Source organism: Eumetopias jubatus, unplaced genomic scaffold (genome assembly GCF_037043125.1).
Source record: "Eumetopias jubatus isolate StellerSeaLion01/CBP00866 unplaced genomic scaffold, mEumJub1_p1.0 scaffold_13, whole genome shotgun sequence".
NCBI classification, from domain to species: Eukaryota; Metazoa; Chordata; class Mammalia; order Carnivora; family Otariidae; genus Eumetopias; species Eumetopias jubatus.
In genome coordinates this window covers 12,840,547-12,849,161 of record NW_028274819.1, presented here as the reverse complement: position 1 = coordinate 12,849,161, position 8,615 = coordinate 12,840,547, and positions in this window count along the sequence as shown.

Genomic DNA, 8,615 nt, shown 5'->3' with positions numbered 1-8,615 from the left:
TGAGTTCCTGTGCCAGTCGATGCCTGGGGAGAAGGACAGAGAGGAGAAGGCTCCTGGTCCCCAGTTGTGAAATTCCCTCACAGGGACCTCTGGGTCAAGGCTGACCCCGAAAAGGACCGCACATCTGGTGTGAATGTCTGGAAGTGACTGGGGGGCGGGGGCTGAAGGGGGGGGGGTGTCGGGAAGGCAGGGGACTTGCCGAAGGAGAGAGCCCCCGAGAAGTAGGCACTCTGGTTCCAGCCCGGATGCGAGAATGTCAGACAGCACCCCGGCCACGGGGCGGCCTTCTCCCTTGCCCAGGAGGAAAACTCACTATCCTCTGTGTAGGATATTGAAGTTGCTTTTTTAAAAAAGATGTTTTTATGTAAGTGAATGGAAGAGACGTCCTGAACTTAATAACCAAGCCTAGGGACAACCTCACAGATGGGATCTCAGGAGACAACTTATTGGTCCAGGGGCCCAGAGCCCAGGAGTACATGCAGACTTTGAAAGTCTGGCATTGAAAGAACCCAGCCCCGTGGAGCAATGGCGAGCGTAAAGGGCCTGGAACAGCTCGGGGACAGGGAGATTCTCCACCCCTCCTCCTCCACCCACCCCCAACCATTGCAAACTATCACCGAAGAGCTGAACCTTTCATTGCCTTTTAGGAGGGTTTCTTCCCGCTGCTGCTGCCTCCTGGGGCCGGTGGCTTGTTTGGGGGAAGCACCATTGCCTTGAAGGGAAGCAGCAAAGAGCACGGGGATTTCCTACTGGCCTGATCTGGATTTGAGTCCCATTGTCGGCCATGACTAGTGTTGTGACCTTGGGCAAGTTATTGAACCTCACTCAGTTTTGTCTGCTCTCAGGGCTGCCGTGAAGATTACAGGACATGATACATTGGAAAGCACTTGTCCGCGTGTTTGGCAGAGAGAGAAAAAAAAAATCAGTGCTTGTTATGATTCTAAATGGGGACTTGAAGGGACAGGGAGGGAAGGGAAGCAAAGGAGAGGAGATGGGGACTGCCAGCGAGCACACTGACCCGTGGAGAAGCAGGGACCGTCTCCCTGGTCAAGCCCAGCTCCTGGAGCCCCCTGGAGTGACCTTCCCCTCTGTGACGTTGGCTTCCTTGGACAAGCTCTAGAGGCAAGTGCTCCCAGTCGGTGTGGGCAGACTTTTGGATCTCTCCTCCCTAGGAAGGCATCTGGCTGAGCTCTTATCTGGCCTTTCCACCTGGACCTGTGAGAATTACCTCAGTTTAGATGGTCCCAGGGGCTGAGCAGGAAGCCAACGACTGGCGGTCCAGGATGCCCAGGGAATGATGCCTAGAGATGCAGTTCCTGTTGGTATGTGAGTTCTAGGACCCCCTGGGGCTCCGGGTACAGGGCTGACCCTACCCATTTACCAAGCCTCTCCCCTGAGGGCCTCTCCTCAAGTTCAATGAGCGTGAGGCTCCAGAGGGGAAGAACTGCACAGAAACCCACTCAACACAATATCACCTTCCTAGGAGCTTGAGGCAATTAATTTTCCCCCTCATTAACAGCAGAGAGGTTGTTAGTGATCTTCTTCCTCTTTCTCATAAGACCTGGGACCCAATAAGGCTCACTAATTCTTTTTTCCGATGACACAGAAAATCACCAGTGATAATAAGGATAGCAACTAACATGCGTGTAGTTTAGCAATAGCTTGCATGTATGTTCTTTTATCTTCAAATTGCTAAAAGCACTGAGGAAGATAAAAGAAGATAGAGCGCTTTCCCCCGCTGGGTGCTCTCCACCTGCATTCCTCTTCATGTGCTCATCCACCCTGGCCCAGGACCACATTTCACAACTTCGGGGGACCTCGTTCACATTGCGTTCTTGGTGACTGTCACCTCCAGAGCACTCCAACCACACCGTTGCTGGTCCCAACTTAGACCTGTCATTATCACGGCTTTGGGTGCCTCCATCTGGGGCCAGCCTTTCCTTCTCACAGCTGCTGCTCTGGAATCCGTCCCTGACACCTGAGCTGTCCCACCTCCCTTTCCCTGTGGATGGCTGTGGCTTGAGTTCCAGTTTCTTTCTATTGGATTGCAGGGATGCTTCATGCCTCTGTGGCTCTGAGATGTGATAGGGCTTGGCTTTATCTTGAGGATCAGGTTGAACATCCTTCTGACAGAGGGACCTGTATGAATGTTTGTTTATTTAAGAATACTTCTATCATAGGGACGCCTGGGGGGCTCAGTCGGTTATGCTTCTGCCTTCGGCTAGTGTCATGGTCCCAGGGTCCTGGGATCGAGTCCCGTGTCGGGCTCCCTGCTCAGCGAGGAGCCTGCTTCTCCCTCTGCCTGCCACTCCCTCTGCTTGTGCTCTCTCTCTCATAAAAAAAAAAAAGAAGAATACTTCTATCATAGAAGATAAGAGAAACTGTCAACTCTATTTCAATTAAAAAATAAAAACCGAAAAAGAAGCCAACCCTGCCAACACCCTTGATTTTAGACTTCTAGTGTCCAGAACCATGAGAATATATATTTCTGTTGCTTAAGCCAAAAAAATAATAAAAAAGAAAAGAAGAGAAACTAAGTATAGAGCCAGGGAGTTTGTGAGAAGTGAAGTGGAGAATGTGTATAATGAATATTTATGGGAACGCATGAAAGGACGGGGAAGCAGCACATAATTGTGAAGCACAGGGGACAGACAGTTCCGTGAAGCGCTCGGCATTCATGAGATCTGAAATCAGCTCGCTGGGCTTCTGCTCGCTTTTGGTTCCACTTGTTCTCTGCCCAGGACGTGCCGAGAAAAGGCATGGTTGCTCCACCTGTCACTGGCCGGGCACGCTCGCTCCTGCATCTTTCCGATGGAACACCTGTGGCTCCGAACACCTTCTGTCCTCTTTGTTTATCTCCCACTCAATGTGCACAGGACCATGTGTCAGTAGGGAGGCTGATGTGACAGAGAAAGAGAACAGGGGAGTGACAGAGAGATGCAGGCACAGGCATGCCCGCGTGTGCGCGCGCGCACACACACTCACACACACACACACACACACACACACACACACACACACGGGATCCAGGTAGTGTGGCTCTTCTGCCCCTGCCTGAGCATCTCTTTCTGCTTTCCTCTCCCTGTCTCTTGGTATTAACAAACCATTCTTTTTTTAGAAAAGATTATTCATTTATTTGAGAAAGAGAGAGAGGGAGGGAGAATGCAAGCAGGGAGGAGCGGCCGAGGGAGAGGGAGCAGACTCCCCGCTGAGCAAGAAGCCCGATGTGGGGCTCCATCCCAGGATGCCGGGATCATGACCCAAGCCAAAGGCAGACGCTTAACGGACAGAGCCAACCAGGTGCCCCTTAGCAAACTTCTTTTTGAACATCTTAATTTTGTCCTCGAGCCTCTCTGCTCAACACCCTCCCTGGAGCCTGCAGTTGCACCAGGATAATCTCCCATGTGGGCAAGAGCACTTTAACCCCATCTTATGAGCCGTAGCAGGTTTTGTCCCATCAGTGGGCAGCTTGGCACGTGAAGCGCGTGAAGGAAGCTTCAGGGAGGTGGGAGAGAGATCGGAAGGGAATCCTGGGCTCTCGGCACCAAGTGTGTTTCTGGACAGTTTTGTCATGACTGCCCACATGTCTCTTTGTGGGATCTTGGCCCGGATTCTTCTTCAGTGTCTCCATCCACCTCTAGCCCAGCGCTTCAAATCTCAGGTTCTTCTCATTCTGCTGAATTCTCTGCTCCGAATCTGACAAAGCCTGCTTCGTTCTCTGTGTTGGGTTCCCCGAGGCAGGGTCTGAGGCCTGGAAGAGCTGTAAGGATGGACTACGGCAAGGCTGCTACTCCAAGGTGACACTGTATGGGACTGCCCCTTTCCTCCTGTGCGTTTGGAGACCCTTCATTTCCTGCCGCACCGGGAAATGGGTCTGATGCAAAACAGTTTTGTTAGGCAGGTAGCTTGTTTGTGTGAGGGAAATCCAGCCTCAAGACTTGTGAAGCTGGGATGGAGTGCTGGGGTAGAGAGATTTGTAGAAGGCTTGGAAAAGGTGGTGGGTTGGGGCGCCTGGGTGGCTCAGTCGCTAAGCGTCTGCCTTTGGCTCAGGTCACGGTCCCAGGGTCCTGGGATCGAGCCCCGCATCGGGCTCCCTGCTCAGCGGGAAGCCTGCTTCTCCCTCTCCCACTCCTCCTGCTTGTGTTCCCTCTCTTTGTCAAATAAATAAATAAAATCCTAAAAAAAGAAAAAGAAGAAAAGTGGTGGGTGCCTCTGGAGGGACCCACAAGCTCCCTCGGCAGGGTCCCAGTGTGGTATATCCTTTGGATCCTGACTATACTACCCCATTCACGGTTACATTCTACTGCTTTGAATATTGATCTTGTATCCAGTGACGTTGCTCAACTCACAGTGGTTTATCTGCAGATTCCTTTGGGTTTTATATGTACACAATCACAACATGTGCAAATAATGGCTGTTTCATTTCAATGCTTATTACAAGGGCTTGGACCTCCCACACAATATTGAATAGAATTGTGTTAGTGAACAAACTTGTCTCATTCTTGATCTCAGGAAGAGTGCCTTCAGTATATTACCATTAAGCACAACGTTTGCTGTAGTATGCTTTTGGTTTTGGTAGATATGCTTTATCAGACTAAGGAAATGCCTTTTAATTTCTGGCTTGCTAGAATTTAAAATTTAGAATTTAAATGTAGATTTATTTTATTTTTTTTTAAGATTTTATTTATTCAACAGAGAGAGACACACAGAGAGAGAGGGAACACAAGCAGGGGGAGTGGCAGAGGGAGAAGCAGGCTTCCCACTGAGCAGGGAGCCCCATGTGGGGCTCCTGAGTCAAAGGCAGACGCTTAAACGACTGAGCCACCCAGGCTCCCCTGGATGTAGATTTTAAAAGCATCACTAAGAAGCATTAAATTTTATCAGGTATATTATTCTGCATTTAGTGAGGTGATCATAGAGTTTTTCTTTCTGTATTCTAAAAACCTGGTCACTTACACTGATTAACATTCAAACATTAAATGAATCTTGTTTGTATTCCTGGGACAAATACTAGAATAAATCCAGGAATACAACTTTGAAATGTATGACCCTTCTTAGATATCACTGGATTTAATTTGCCAACATATTTCTTATGGCGTTTGCATCTATTATCATGAGAGAGGTTGCCTTATAATTTTCTTCTCTGTTCTTATGCCATCATGGATTCAGGTGATGTTAGCTTCATAAAAGACTTGGGAAATGATCCCTTTTGTTTCCTTAAATGTTTGGAAATTTCACTTGTGAAGTCCTCCTGGACCAGGAGTTTTCTTTATGGGAAGATTCAGTTTCTTGATGAAGTATAGAATTATATATATTCTTACTCTTCTTGTGTAAGTTCTGGTAAGTTTGGTAGATATCGGAGATGCTGAAATCAAGTTCGCACGGCTTCATTCCTACATATACGGGTGGAAGGACCCCTAGATGTGGGTGAGGAATCCCAGGTTAGACTAATGGACCCAGCTCAGTGTTCTGATGGTGCTTGGCAGGGAGTTATAATGGGTGGGTTGTAAAAACTCCCCATTTATCGGCAGCGGTATAAGCTTCTACCAGTTTGACCACATCCAGAAAACTAGATATTCTTTTGGATACCATCAGGTTGAAGTCTCTATTAGGATTAGTTCCGCAAGTCCAGCTCCAGTGGAGACTGAGGTGAAAAGCTGCAGGGCATCAAATAGAGGAGATCTGTGACCAGTGCTGAGTCCGACTAGTCTGAAGGTAGAGAGGGCAAAAGAAATCAAGGATGTAGCAAGAATGAAGAATTCAGCTCCTTTGGGGATTTGTGGATAACGAGAGGAGACTGGCTCCCTAATGAGTCTGGGCAGTTTCCAGGGAGGGGCAGAGGAAGTGGGACTGGGACGGGGGTTAAGGATGGGGCTATTACTGATAGTGTCAGAATCCGTGGCACAATCACAGCGATGAGGAGCCGAGAGAGGGGCTGTACAGAGGAGGTCAGGAGCTGAAGGGTTAAGTTTTAGAAGGATCAGTGATGACATTGCTCTCCACCTTGGCTGCATAGTGTCATCACCTAGAGGGTTAAAAAAAAGTCGATGCTTTGGTCCTTTATAGACCAAATTAGGCAGAATCTCTGTGGGCTAGATTTTAATATAGGTATATATATCTTAAAGCTCCCCAGGTGATTCTCATGTGCAACAGGGATTGAGAACTTCTGAGTTGCAAGGGTATCAGAATCACCAACACAGTGATCTTGGGCCAGGAACTACCCCTTTTCCGTAACAAGGGGAAAGACCCACTGCTGTGGATGGTATTCACAGGAGGGCTGGTGGGCTCAATAGCGACAACCTGAGAGGACTTTTTAACATTTTTAAGGTGGGCTGCTGGGGTCGTGGGGGTGTGAAAATTGGGTTGGAGGGGCCAGCGAGGAAAAAAAAAAAAAGGAGGATTCCTTTGCTTAAAACCCACGGTGGGCCCCCATCTGGTTCAGAATGGAAGTCTAGGCTCCTCCCAGGGTCTGCAAGACCTTACTCAGGCTCTTCCTGCCCCCCACCCTGAGTGGTTTCTTGGCTTTCCCTTTTGCCCATTCTTCTGCTGCCACCCCGTTTCCTTGTCTGCCTTCCATCCCCAGTTTCTGCTCAAATGTCATCTTATTAGAGAGATTTTTAAAAACATTTTATTATTTATTTATTTGCCAGAGATAGAGGAAGTGGGCACAAGCAGGGGGAGCCGAGCTGCAGGGAGAGGGAGAAGCGGACTCCTCCCTGAGCAAGAAGCTGGGTGTGGAACTCCACGATCCCAGGACCCTGGGATCATAACCTGAGCCAAAGGCAGATGCTTAATGACTAAGCCACCCAGGCATCCCGAGAGACCTTGCTGATCTTATTTAAATACCAATGCCAGGGCACCTGGGTGGTGCAGTTGGTTGAGTTGGTCTGACTCTTGGTTTTGGCTCAGGTCATGGTCTCAGGGTCGTGAGATCGAGCCCTCTGTGGGGCTCTGCACTCAGTGCGGAGTTGACTTGAGATTCTCTCTCCTTCTCCCTCTGTCCCTCCTGTTTGTGTTCTCTGTTTCTCTCTCTAAAATAAATAAATAAATCGATCTTTAAAAATAAATAAATAAATAACAATGCCTAACCCTCTGCCCTCTTGCTTCCTAGCACTTACTACCATCTGCAATGGCATGTGCATACTTCTTTTCTCTGGTCTGCCGTCTCTACAAGAACGTAAGCTCCAGGAGGTCAGGCGCTGCCATCTGTTTTATTCACTGATGTGTTCCCAGGGCCTACAGGGCAGTGGAACAGAATAGATGCTCAATGAATGTGTGAGGAATGAATGAATATATAGAACAAATGAAAAAAAAGCAAGTCGTGAAACTGAATGTCCAACATGATCCTGTGTGTGTGTGCGTGTGTGTGTGTGTGTGTGTGTGTGTGCACCCATAAGCTACATATACTTAGAGGTCTGTAAGGATATGGGCCAGGTGTTCACAATGTTACCACAGGGCTGGGGAATGGGGTGGGACTTTCACTTTATACCTTTGGATGGCTGAACTTTTCCAGCTGTCATGTATGTCCCCCGCCAGCCTCCCGCCCCCCTCCCTTCGCCTCCAACAATGGAAAGGAAAACATGAAGACCACCTGACTTCAGTGAGGGGGAAGGAGGCGGAGGTGGGCAACTTGCAGCAAATATTGGCCAAGTCTGGTCTGAATCCAGATGAATCTCCAAAATGGAGTCTGCCAGATCTGAATAGAAACAAAGATTAGGGGATCAGGCTCCGAGGGAAGATCTGAGCTTGTGCATTTATTTCATGAATTTCCTGAAGGTTCAAATCTGTAACGAGAAGGTATAAAATATCACATCACCCACTGGCCAAGCTACAGATGAGAGATGCCGATTCTGCAGGAAAAAGCAAAGACCTAGAGATGAGAGAAATAGGAATTTCTGAACTGGATTCCTTTAAGGTCACACACCGTAAATTTGGGTGCATAGCTTTTCCGTGTTCTGATCGAAGGCGAAGTTAACCAGGTGAAGCTATCTGGTGGGGGAAAGAAGTAGTGAAACATGTAGTGAAACAGTTAATGAAAAATACAGGAACTTGGGATTACAGAGGCAGGTTGTTTCAGATAAACAGGTTGTTCAGCTGAGAGAACGGGGCACATTGTACAAACTTTGGAGAAATCGCAAATGGGTATGTGGGTCCATGCTAGTCTCCGTATTCAAGTTTGGTCATTTGTACAGAGGATTAATTTACCTTTGAATGGATTGTTGTCTTCCTTTGGTATTGGTATCTGTTAGCTGACTGAGAGTTAATTTGTTTCTAAAACAGCACAAGGCTTTTTTGGTTTCACCTAGGAGAATGAATGGGTCTATTTTCTTTCAAGGTTGCGCATTTTTCTGCATTTCATCCAGGCAGAGATAAGACCTGGAGGGCCAGCCGAGTACAACAGGCTATTCTTGTTATTTCAGATGTGACTGGGCACCCCAAGTAGCCTCTGTTTTTGACCCCCTACCCACCTTGAAGCAGGAACATTGTTATGTTTCCCAGAAAGCACAGCCAATACAACAAAGAATGAATGAATAATGCCAATTTTACTGAAAGTCTTGGGGAAACAGAAAAGCTCTATTGAATCCTGGGGAGACAGTTTCAGTTATGACAAAACC